Raw genomic sequence first — 13589 nt, forward strand, 5'->3', positions numbered from 1 at the left:
CATAATGAGATCTGATATCACATTTAAAGGGACACTCAGGTTAAATTAAATTTTCATGATTCAGATACAGCATGTAATTTTAAACAACTTTCCAATTTACTTCCATTAAAAAAATGTGCACAGTCTTTTATATTTACAATTTTTGTGTCACCAGATCCTACTGAGCATGTGCAAGAATTCACAGACTATACGTATATGCATTTGTGATTGGCTGATTGCTATCACATGGTACATGGGGAGTGGAAATATACATAACTTTGAAATTTGTTATAAAAAAATCTACTACTCATTTGAAGTTCAGACTTAGTTGTATTGCATTGTCTTGTTATCTTGCATTTGTTGAGTATGCAAATCTAATGTGTTGACTGGTCCTTTAAGTTCAACCCATTGTAATAGGCTGTGGTTTCAAAGCACAAAATCAGCTACTTCATATACACAAATAAGCATGAAAATGGAATTTCTCAAATATTTTATACTCTGCAGTTGGTATAACAAGTCATTTAAAATACATTAATGGAAAAACAATTTTACAGTGTACTGTCCCTTTAAGCATTCCTGGCATGCAGGCAGCCCAACATATACGGCAGCACAAGAACAAAACAAAAAAACAAAAAAAGGAAGGAAAATAAAAAACAGGAAACAGCAATTCCCCCTTCGATGGGGGGTATCCCATGTCAACTGTAGGGTATTTCTTTACGACATCAATATGTAAGTAAAACATAGACTATAAAACCAAACGGTCAATATGATTACCATATCTCCTTTCCTCGCTTAATATTCTATTTGTCATGTTTTTGGCTTCCCCTAGCAACCTTCTGCTCACTTTTTATATTATTTAAATATGCTTTAGCGTCTTCAAAATAGTTTAATACTGTATTTCCCTGATCGTTAAATATCTTAATCTTGGCCGGATACATTATTGTAGTGATGGTAAACTTACCCGACTTCAAACTTGTATTCTTATGCAAATTAAAAAAATAAGTAGACTTTCATTCATGAAAACATGCAAACCACTCGTTCTATTTAATTTTTTGTCCGAAATTGCAGAATTTTAACATATTTTCCTCCTCCCGTAACACGGCCGCCATTAATTTATTAATCCCATGTGTTTTAACATACCAATAACAGCCCAGGCCAGTCGGCGACACTGATATAATAAAACACGCCCTAAGTTAACAATGCGCATGCGCTAGACATTGGATCGATGAGACCGTAGAATAATGTTTTTGAAATGCATGCGCATAGCTAAAGTTGAAGATTTTGATTCCAATGACGTTGCGACGGGTGGTTCTGCTTTCTGTCCGGCTATAGAAAATAACAGGAAGTAATGACAGGGGCGGAGGAAGGAGCGATAATGCTCTGTGAGTAATACATGATTTATTATAGAAAATAATCAAATAAATAAGGAATAAACATAGCGACTTTGGGTAGAAAGAACTGAGGATTAATAATATATTTCCCAAATATTGAAAATTTACCATCACTTTAAGCCCAAAATTGATTAGGCTAGTGCAGATTGGGGCCATTTTTTTCTTCTTTTTTTGATGTCTCCACTGAGAAATCTTGGAACATTTTTTTATCTCCAATCACCACCGGCGTTTTTTGTTTGTATTGTCTCATTAGATTTACCTTATCTTGGAAATTAAAATATTTGACGATGATCGGCCTATTTCTCACATTACCATTTGCTAATTCCTATCCTGTGAGCTCTCTCCACTTGTAATCCCTGTTGTGGTATTTGTAATCCTAACATTTGGGGTAACTGATATGGGGTATCTTGGAATTCGGTCGATTCTGGCAACCCTACAATTCTTATATTGTTGCGCCTTGAGCGATCTTCTAATGCTTCCAGTTTATTTTGTCTATTAGATATTTGTACGGCCTGTTCATTAATATTTATGTCTTGTCTACTGTTCTCATCTTCTAGGTCAGATATTCTATTTTTGGCTTCTACTAACCTATTTGAGAATTGTTTGACTTCATCTCCTTTTTGACTCGGCTGGGGACAAGCTTGTGTGTCGCACATGTGCCGCATGTCTTCAGCTACTCAGGTAACGTCTTGTGTCTCGTAGTTTCTCAGTAGTCCTGCAGTCGACCCGGACTAAGGGCCTTGGCAGCGTCAGCTTTGTGGACCGGGTATTCTGCCGACAGTGGCGGTTTCTGGCAGGCCTCCCACTGTATCGTGGGGCGTTCCGGGCACGGTAAGTGCCAAAGATAGTTTGTCGGCTCTTATTCATTTTTTTCCCCTGGGGGATGATTTTGCTTGCTCTTTCCCTTACAGAACATCGCTACACCCCAAGCACTTGCGCTGCAGCTCCTCCCCTTCCGTTCCCCCAACTGAAGGCCTGATAATCTAAAGCTCTCTGCTCATGTGAGATGGTCTAAGAAGTAGCATACATATCATCCTTACTGCAAGGTCCTTCAAAACTTTTTAGTAATGCAATTTTTAGCTTGGGATTTGATTATCTTCCTATGCTATACCAAAGATTTTGGGGCCTATCTATCAAGCTCCGAATGGAGCTTGATGCCCCGTGTTTCTGGCGGGCCTGCAGGCTTGCCAGAAACAGCAGTTATGAAGCAGCGGTCACAAAGACCGCTGCTCCATAACCCTGTCCGTCTGCTCTGAGCAGGCGGATAGGAATCGCAACAATTCAACCCGATCGAGTACGATCGGGTTGATTGACACCCCCTGTGAGCTGCTGGTGCAATGTTAAATGTGGAGAGCGTATTGCTCTCCGCATTTAGCGAGGTCTTGCGAACATGATCAGAACTGTCGGATCAGGTCCGCAAGACCTTTCATAAATAGAGGCCTTTGTGTGATTTCTCTCTATGCCTGTGAGTTTTTGATCATTAGGTCATAGGTCAATAGTTCTACAATCTTTTAATTAAAATAAAAAATGTGTACATTTTCTTTCATTACTGATATTGGAAATTCAAGTGACTATTGCAGTGTTATTTTATAAGGCACAGTGCTACCTGAGAAAAGCCTGTAATGTAAAGCACAACACTTGATTCTCACAATTTTTATTATTTTTATAACAAAAATGGCATTTCACTTTATATCTTGCATACATTTTGGGCATACAAGTCTCTCAGCAATTTCTGTGGTGTTTAAAATGATATAATTTCTTTGTAGCCTATAAACCATATATCTTCCGCCAACTCATTGGGCGTCCAACACAGAGGCAATACAGAAGCATTTGGTAAGCAATGGAAAGAAGAGAAAGCTTTCATGGGTATTCAGTTTGTAAGCTTAAAAAATGAAATACTACTGAATTACACAAAAGTTGCTTAGGAACTTTTATGTCCTTTCATCAATTAAGGATAGTTTTGCCATTAAGGGCTGAAAAGGTTGTTCTCTGCAGCAATGAATCATTTAACAAAGAGCAGGAATAATAATGGGTATATGAAAGAGTATCAGATTTCTATGACACATGTTCATGTGAGATAAGTACATTTCTTTACAGTACAAAAACCTCCCAGATAAGTCTTTCTGTGGTAACTTTACAGAACAATAGGTATAATGTCAATGCCTTTAAGCGGTTATTCTAGAATGTCTACAATTTGAAACTTCCTGGTATATTTTAATATGCAGTACATTTTACTTACACAATGATGAATCAAGACAAAATTTCAGTGTTTTCTATTAAAGGGACAGTTAACACCTTAATAGTTTAATATAACATGTTTAGTTATGCATAGTAAACAATTGCAATATACTTCCATGATTTATTTTGCAACCATTTCATGTATTTAGCTCTTAAAATGCTAAGGGGCCGATTTATCAAAGTGCAGCATATGCTGTCGGCATTTATCATTGCACAAGCATATCTAGTAAAAAGCTTGCGCAATGCCGCCCTTGCACATTCGCCGCTAGCAGGGGGTGTCAATCATTTGTATCGTATCGGGCGTATAGATGTCCGCCGCCTCAGAGGTGGCGGACGAGTTAAGGAGCAGCGGTCTTAAGACCGCTGCTTCTTAACTCCTGTTTCCGTGAGCCTGAAGGCTAGCGCGGAAACAGGTGTATACTGCCCCATTTGGGCTGTGATAAATCGGCCCCTAAGACTTTAATAAGCACCCTGAAGAGTTTTAAAGGCTAACCCTGCTGTTGGCTTTAAAGGGAAATTTAACTGCTGAATACATCTACAGTAGCAGGGATACTAATCACTATGCTATTGTTTGTCCTCCTTTACTGCAGCTCTCTTTAAAACTATTCTCTTATTTAATCCATTAAAGATGCCAATTGGTAAAGCTCTGTATCTTTATATTGGGCGCTGCCATCTTGGTACACATATATTGTTTCAGCCTGTGACAGATGCAGTGCACTTTTATATTTGTTGGCTTTTTGACTACTTGCACTTTGGATTAACTTCCACAATAGAAATAAGAAGAGTTGCATTTTTGCAGGCTTTTTTCACAGTTTAAAAGTTGCATAACAAATGTAAAAAACACTACCAGATGCCTTCTCAAACAGCTCTCCTCCCTTTCTCAGCCCCGCTATTCACCACTATCTTAGGTGCTGGTGGTCTGCCAGTATGCAGTATAGGGAGAGTTTCTTTTTTAAAAATATTTTTTTTTATTTTTATTTCTGTAGCACAGAGAACTCTCCTCACCCACCTCCCTGATCCCAACCAAACAGCTCTCTACCCCCCCTCTCACTAGGTGCCGCCATCTTTGGTATTGGCAGCTGTCCGTCAGTTTGTATTTTTTTATTATTTATTTTCTATTATTTATTTAAAAAAGTAATTTCTGTAGTGTAAGTGATCCCCCCTCACCCTCCTCACCTACCAAATGTATGGAGGCTTCCCCTTCCTCACCCCTTTCCATAGTGTAGGGAACCCATCCCTCCCCTCCCTCACTAAACATTTATTTCTTTCATGTAATTAGCAAGAGTCCATGAGCTAGTGACGTATGGGATATACATTCCTACCAGGAGGGGCAAAGTTTCCCAAACCTCAAAATGCCTATAAATACACCCCTCACCACACCCACAATTCAGTTTTACAAACTTTGCCTCCGATGGAGGTGGTGAAGTAAGTTTGTGCTAGATTCTACGTTGCTATGCGCTCCGCAGCAAGTTGGAGCCCGGTTTTCCTCTCAGCGTGCAGTGAATGTCAGAGGGATGTGAGGAGAGTATTGCCTATTTGAATGCAGTGATCTCCTTCTACGGGGTCTATTTCATAGGTTCTCTGTTATCGGTCGTAGAGATTCATCTCTTACCTCCCTTTTCAGATCGACGATATACTCTTATATATACCATTACCTCTGCTGATTCTCGTTTCAGTACTGGTTTGGCTTTCTACAAACATGTAGATGAGTGTCCTGGGGTAAGTAAATCTTATTTTCTGTGACACTCTAAGCTATGGTTGGGCACTTTGTTTATAAAGTTCTAAATGTATGTATTCAAACATTTATTTGCCTTGACTCAGAATGTTCAACATTCCTTATTTTTCAGACAGTCAGTTTCATATTTGGGATAATGCATTTGAATTAATCATTTTTTTCTTACCTTCAAAAATTTGACTCTTTTTTTCCCTGTGGTCTGTTAGGCTCGCGGGGGCTGAAAATGCTTCATTTTATTGCGTCATTCTTGGTGCGGACTTTTTTGGCGCAAAAAATTCTTTTCCGTTTCCGGCGTCATACGTGTCGCCGGAAGTTGCGTCATTTTTTGACGTTATTTTGCCCCAAAAATGTCGGCGTTCCGGATGTGGCGTCATTTTTGTCGCCAAAAGCATTTAGGCGCCAAATAATGTGGGCGTCTGATTTGGCGCTAAAAAATATGGGCGTCGCTTTTGTCTCCACATTATTTTTTCATTGCTTCTGGTTGCTAGAAGCTTGTTCTTTGGCATTTTTTCCCATTCCTGAAACTGTCATTTAAGGAATTTGATCAATTTTGCTTTATATGTTGTTTTTTCTCTTACATGTTGCAAGATGTCTCACGTTGCATCTGAGTCAGAGGATACTACAGGAAAATCGCTGTCTAGTGCTGGATCTACCAAAGCTAAGTGTATCTGCTATAAACTTTTGGTAGCTATTCCTCCGGCTGTTGTTTGTATTAATTGTCATGACAAACTTGTTAATGCAGATAATATTTCCTTTAGTAAAGTACCATTGCCTGTTGCAGTTCCTTCAACATCTAAGGTGCAGAATGTTCCTGATAACATAAGAGATTTTGTTTCTGAATCCATAAAGAAGGCTATGTCTGTTATTTCTCCTTCTAGTAAACGTAAAAAATCTTTTAAAACTTCTCTCCCTACAGATGAATTTTTAAATGAACATCATCATTCTGATTCTGATGACTCTTCTGGTTCAGAGGATTCTGTCTCAGAGATTGATGCTGATAAATCTTCATATTTATTTAAAATGGAATTTATTCGTTCTTTACTTAAAGAAGTACTAATTGCTTTAGAAATAGAGGATTCTGGTCCTCTTGATACTAATTCTAAACGTTTAGATAAGGTATTTAAATCTCCTGTGGTTATTCCAGAAGTTTTTCCTGTTCCTAATGCTATTTCTGCAGTAATTTCCAAAGAATGGGATAAATTGGGTAATTCATTTACTCCTTCTAAACGTTTTAAGCAATTATATCCTGTGCCGTCTGACAGATTAGAATTTTGGGACAAAATCCCTAAAGTTGATGGGGCTATTTCTACCCTTGCTAAACGTACTACTATTCCTACGTCAGATGGTACTTCGTTTAAGGATCCTTTAGATAGGAAAATTGAATCCTTTCTAAGAAAAGCTTATCTGTGTTCAGGTAATCTTCTTAGACCTGCTATATCATTGGCTGATGTTGCTGCAGTTTCAACTTTTTGGTTGGAAACTTTAGCGCAACAAGTAACACATCATGATTCTCATGATATTATTATTCTTCTTCAGCATGCTAATAATTTTATCTGTGATGCCATTTTTGATATTATCAGAGTTGATGTCAGGTTTATGTCTCTAGCTATTTTAGCTAGAAGAGCTTTATGGCTTAAGACTTGGAATGCTGATATGGCTTCTAAATCAACTCTACTTTCCATTTCTTTCCAGGGTAACAAATTATTTGGTTCTCAGTTGGATTCTATTATCTCAACTGTTACTGGTGGGAAAGGAACTTTTTTACCACAGGATAAAAAATATAAGGGTAAAAACAGGGCTAATAATAGTTTTCGTTCCTTTCGTTTCAACGAAGAACAAAAGCCTAATCCTTCATCCTCAGGAGCAGTTTCAGTTTGGAAACCATCTCCGGTCTGGAATAAATCCAAGCCTGCTAGAAAGGCAAAGCTTGCTTCTAAGTCCACATGAAGGTGCGGCCCTCATTCCAGCTCAGCTGGTAGGGGGCAGGTTACGTTTTTTCAAAGAAATTTGGATCAATTCTGTTCACAATCTTTGGATTCAGAACATTGTTTCAGAAGGGTACAGAATTGGTTTCAAGATGAGACCTCCTGCAAAGAGATTTTTTCTTTCCCGTGTCCCAGTAAATCCAGTGAAAGCTCAAGCATTTCTGAATTGTGTTTCAGATCTAGAGTTGGCTGGAGTAATTATGCCAGTTCCAGTTCCGGAACAGGGGATGGGGTTTTATTCAAATCTCTTCATTGTATCAAAGAAGGAGAATTCCTTCAGACCAGTTCTGGATCTAAAAATATTGAATCGTTATGTAAGGATACCAACGTTCAAGATGGTAACTGTAAGGACTATCTTGCCTTTTGTTCAGCAAGGGCATTATATGTCCACAATAGATTTACAGGATGCATATCTGCATATTCCGATTCATCCAGATCAGTATCAGTTCCTGAGATTCTCTTTTCTGGACAAGCATTACCAGTTTGTGGCTCTGCCGTTTGGCCTAGCTACAGCTCCAATAATTTTTACAAAGGTTCTCGGTGCCCTTCTGTCTGTAATCAGAGAACAGGGTATTGTGGTATTTCCTTATTTGGACGATATCTTGGTACTTGCTCAGTCTTTACATTTAGCAGAATTTCATACGAATCGACTTGTGTTGTTTCTTCAAGATCATGGTTGAAGGATCAATTTACCAAAAAGTTCATTGATTCCTCAGACAAGGGTAACTTTTCTGGGTTTCCAGATAGATTCAGTGTCCATGACTCTGTCTTTAACAGACAAGAGACGTCTAAAATTGATTTCAGCTTGTCGAAACCTTCAGTCACAATCATTCCCTTCGGTAGCCTTATGCATGGAAATTCTAGGTCTTATGACTGCTGCATCGGACGCGATCCCCTTTGCTCGTTTTCACATGCGACCTCTTCAGCTCTGTATGCTGAATCAGTGGTGCAAGGATTACACAAAGATATCTCAATTAATATCTTTAAAACCGATTGTTCGACACTCTCTAACGTGGTGGACAGATCACCATCGTTTAATTCAGGGGGCTTCTTTTGTGCTTCCGACCTGGACTGTAATTTCAACAGATGCAAGTCTCACAGGTTGGGGAGCAGTGTGGGGATCTCTGACGGCACAAGGAGTTTGGGAATCTCAGGAGGTGAGATTACCGATCAATATTTTGGAACTCCGTGCAATTTTCAGAGCTCTTCAGTTTTGGCCTCTTCTGAAGAGAGAATCGTTCATTTGTTTTCAGACAGACAATGTCACAACTGTGGCATACATCAATCATCAAGGAGGGACTCACAGTCCTCTGGCTATGAAAGAAGTATCTCGAATTTTGGTTTGGGCGGAATCCAGCTCCTGTCTAATCTCTGCGGTTCATATCCCAGGTATAGACAATTGGGAAGCGGATTATCTCAGTCGCCAAACGTTGCATCCGGGCGAATGGTCTCTTCACCCAGAGGTATTTCTTCAGATTGTTCAAATGTGGGAACTTCCAGAAATAGATCTGATGGCGTCTCATCTAAACAAGAAACTTCCCAGGTATCTGTCCAGATCCTGGGGATCCTCAGGCGGAGGCAGTGGATGCATTATCACTTCCTTGGAAGTATTATCCTGCTTATATCTTTCCGCCTCTAGTTCTTCTTCCAAGAGTAATCTCCAAGATTCTGAAGGAATGCTCGTTTGTTCTGCTGGTAGCTCCGGCATGGCCTCACAGGTTTTGGTATGCGGATCTTGTCCGGATGGCCTCTTGCCAACTGTGGACTCTTCCGTTAAGACCAGACCTTCTGTCACAAGGTCCTTTTTTCCATCAGGATCTGAAATCCTTAAATTTAAAGGTATGGAGATTGAACGCTTGATTCTTGGTCAAAGAGGTTTCTCTGACTCTGTGATTAATACTATGTTACAGGCTCGTAAATCTGTATCTAGAGAGATATATTATAGAGTCTGGAAGACTTATATTTCTTGGTGTCTTTCTCATCATTTTTCTTGGCATTCTTTTAGAATACCGAGAATTTTACAGTTTCTTCAGGATGGTTTAGATAAGGGTTTGTCCGCAAGTTCCTTGAAAGGTCAAATCTCTGCTCTTTCTGTTCTTTTTCACAGAAAGATTGCTATTCTTCCTGATATTCATTGTTTTGTACAAGCTTTGGTTTGTATAAAACCTGTCATTAAGTCAATTTCTCCTCCTTGGAGTTTGAATTTGGTTCTGGGAGCTCTTCAAGCTCCTCCGTTTGAACCTATGCATTCATTGGACATTAAATTACTTTCTTGGAAAGTTTTGTTCCTTTTGGCCATCTCTTCTGCCAGAAGAGTTTCTGAATTATCTGCTCTTTCTTGTGAGTCTCCTTTTCTGATTTTTCATCAGGATAAGGCGGTGTTGCGAACTTCTTTTGAATTTTTACCTAAAGTTGTGAATTCCAACAACATTAGTAGAGAAATTGTGGTTCCTTCATTATGTCCTAATCCTAAGAATTCTAAGGAGAAATCGTTGCATTCTTTGGATGTTGTTAGAGCTTTGAAATATTATGTTGCAGCTACTAAGTCTTTCCGTAAGACTTCTAGTCTATTTGTTATTTTTTCCGGTGCTAGAAAAGGCCAGAAAGCTTCTGCCATTTCTTTGGCATCTTGGTTGAAATCTTTAATTCATCTTGCCTATGTTGAGTCGGGTAAAACTCCGCCTCAGAGGATTACAGCTCATTCTACTAGGTCAGTTTCTACTTCCTGGGCGTTTAGGAATGAAGCTTCGGTTGATCAGATTTGCAAAGCAGCAACTTGGTCCTCTTTGCATACTTTTACTAAATTCTACCATTTTGATGTATTTTCTTCTTCTGAAGCAGTTTTTGGTAGAAAAGTACTTCAGGCAGCGGTTTCAGTTTGAATCTTCTGCTTATGTTTTTCATTAAACTTTATTTTGGGTGTGGATTATTTTCAGCAGGAATTGGCTGTCTTTATTTTATCCCTCCCTCTCTAGTGACTCTTGTGTGGAAAGATCCACATCTTGGGTAATCATTATCCCATACGTCACTAGCTCATGGACTCTTGCTAATTACATGAAAGAAAACATAATTTATGTAAGAACTTACCTGATAAATTCATTTCTTTCATATTAGCAAGAGTCCATGAGGCCCGCCCTTTTTTTGTGGTGGTTATGATTTTGTATAAAGCACAATTATTCCAATTCCTTATTTTATATGCTTTCGCACTTTTTTATCACCCCACTTCTTGGCTATTCGTTAAACTGAATTGTGGGTGTGGTGAGGGGTGTATTTATAGGCATTTTGAGGTTTGGGAAACTTTGCCCCTCCTGGTAGGAATGTATATCCCATACGTCACTAGCTCATGGACTCTTGCTAATATGAAAGAAATGAATTTATCAGGTAAGTTCTTACATAAATTATGTTTTTTTTGGCGGTAGGGAATCCCTCCTTTCTCCACTCCCTCCCTCCCTCCCGCAATGCACCACCCGTCTCCCTCCTTACCTCCAACACCACCCATGGCAGCACCACTACCACTATTTGCATCGGCAATCTACCTTCATGTGATAAATGTTCAGCTCTCCAGTACTATATGAAGTCAGATGCCTTCTGCCTCTGGCTGCAGTCTTAGCTGTCAAAGCAGAAATGTACTACTGAGAACTAGCTTAACACAGCAGGGGAGCCAATAACAAGAGGCATATATGTGCAGCCACCAATCAGCAGCAAGCCCCCAGTAGTGCATTGCTGCTTCTGAACCACCTACCTAGCTACTATTTACAGTCCCTTTAAAGTACTTGTAACTGCACCAGAGTGACTTACTAGTTTGAGTGTGTTAACTAAATAACATCTTTCTGGATTACTCATTTAAACAGTAGCTTAAAATATGTTGAATAAAAATTTAATACCACTCAAATATAAATCAAAATATAGAACCAGATTGTGTATTGTAGATTTAGTTCTGTGGCAGCACTTTCTGCGATATATCTGCACTCTAGTAAATATGTTTGTCTGCAAGTCCCCTGTACTCTATTGGCTCTATGTATCATATACCGGGCAGATGAGGGTTGAAATCATGAACCTAGTATGCCTGGCCCCGCAGGGTCGCTTATGCAATGCCACCTCCTTCTCACGTATTGGCTGTCAATCATCCCAATCAGTTTGAAATGATTGAAATCTGCAACACTTTAGGTGGAGGATAGGTTAAGACTACAGCTACTAAATTAGCGCTTCAGGCTTGCTTACTGAAATCCTAGATCACTAAGACCCCAAAACTGCATCCACAAATTAATAAATGGGGCCCTTAAGGTGTGTTTACATTGGTGGTGTTAACCCCTTAACGATCAGTCCCATACCCTAGGCTTCTCTCTGCTGCAATCTCGCTAAAAACAGCGAGATCGTGCTATTTCTGCATGCCCCAGGAGTTGCACTCTGTGGCCCTCTCTGCATTGGACAGTGATGGTGCCTATCATTGGTGGGTAGAAGGTTAAGGAGGGAAGAAGGTGGGTGGCCCATCGCTGGAGGGGACAGGAGTTGGGGGGGAAAAGCACGCCCACTACGCTACACTGGAGAAATGTCTTCAGAGTGGCAGGGGGGAGGGAGAGGGGGAACTGTTCAGTGGAGCTAGATTTAGAGGGTGGGAAAGTGATCGAGGAGGGGGTAAATGAGGTGGGGGCAGCTATACTTTAGAAAATATGTGAGTTTTTTTTTTTTACAAAAAATATTGCCACATTTTTTAAAACTGGCTATTGACAGAAAGCTGCCAGTATGGCGAATCTAGTTAGAGGGGGGAGGGTTAGAGAGCTTTTAGGGGGGGATCAGGGAGGGGGGAAGGTAAGGGGGGTTTTGTTTTAAACAAAAAGAAAAAAAAATGTTTTAAACTGCATACTAGCAGACTGTCTGCCAGTACTTAAGATGGGGGTGACCAATGTGGGGTGGGAGGGAAGAGAGCTGTTAGAGAGTGATCAAGTAGGGATCAGGGGGTGCAAAGTGTAAGGTGGGAGACAAACCTCTAAACTAAAGTTAAAATTAACCCTACAAGCTACCTAATTAACTCCTTCACTGCTGGGCATAATACAAGTGTGTTGGGCAGCGGCATTTAGCGGCCTTATAATTACCAAAAAGCAATGCCAAAGCCTATTTCTGAACAAAGGGGATCCCAGAGAAGCATTTACAGCCATTTGTGCCATGATTGCACAAGCTGTTTGTAAATAATTTCAGTAAAAATCTAAAATTGTGAAAAAGTTAACAATTGTTTTTATTTGATCGCATTTGGCGGTGAAATGGAGGCATGCAATATACCAAAATGGGCCTAGATCAATACTTTGGGTTGTCTACTAAAGAAAATATATATAATTTTAATAGGTAAATATAAAAAATGCTCTGTTTCTGTTGAAATGTAGTGATGGCAAAAATGCTAAAAATGCTCGGGTCTTTTGGGGAAGTTTTTGTCTAAAATGCCCAATCCTTAAGGGGTTAATTATGTTTGGCTAGATGATAGCCATTATGATTTTCACAAAAGTTAACACCACCCAAGAGTTGACAAAACTGTCAGATTTGTGTTTTGCTGTAGCCAAATTACAACAATGGAAGTTTGGGTTTGACTTCAGTAAAGGTAGAGGGGATGATAAATTGGCCATTAAAGGCATTTTAATTAAAGGCATTTTAATTATTGTATGCTGCTGTTCAATGACTCAAGTTTCCACCTTCCTTTACTAAGGGTAAAAGATCAAAATACCCTTTACAACTAAAATGATCAAATGTGAAACATTTTTAAAACGTGTAAAACACACACATACGCAATACAGTCATATTAATAATTAAGATTTATGGACCTCAATATTTCATATATAAACAGTATCTGTAAATAGGCATACAAAGTATATTAAGTCCTGTAATATAAAATAGTAATTATTTAAATATGAAATTGATTAAAGTGAAGGTTAAGTTTTAACATTTGCAAGACATCAATGCATTTCTTACTACTGGTTAAGGTAATCGCTAAGTTTGTTTCTTCAAATTTTTTGTTTTATCTCTATTTTTCTATAGCTCTTCCTACCGTTGCAATGTTCTTCTCCTCCCACACACTACTTCTGCTTTCCTTAGGTTGACGTATAGAGCGGTCCCACCCATTTCTTCTACGTCTGCCTAAAGCGCGTTCACAAAGGCTCCGTGAAACAGCGCATGCGCCAATCGGCGATTTCACTATCTTGTGCGTACGTGCTTATCTGCAAAGCCGATCACAAATGAAAAATGTATTGGATAATTTTCTAAGAACAATACCAT

General features: G+C 39.2%; 1 protein-coding gene across 1 annotated transcript in view; it reads left to right on the top strand.

Moving 5' to 3' along the window:
- The window catches only part of SLC9A9 (solute carrier family 9 member A9), a 1902281-nt gene that overhangs the window by 976352 nt on the left and 912340 nt on the right, over positions 1-13589 (top strand). The gene's annotated exons all lie outside the window — the stretch shown is intronic.

This window comes from Bombina bombina, chromosome 4 (genome assembly GCF_027579735.1).
Source record: "Bombina bombina isolate aBomBom1 chromosome 4, aBomBom1.pri, whole genome shotgun sequence".
Taxonomy (NCBI): Eukaryota; Metazoa; Chordata; class Amphibia; order Anura; family Bombinatoridae; genus Bombina; species Bombina bombina.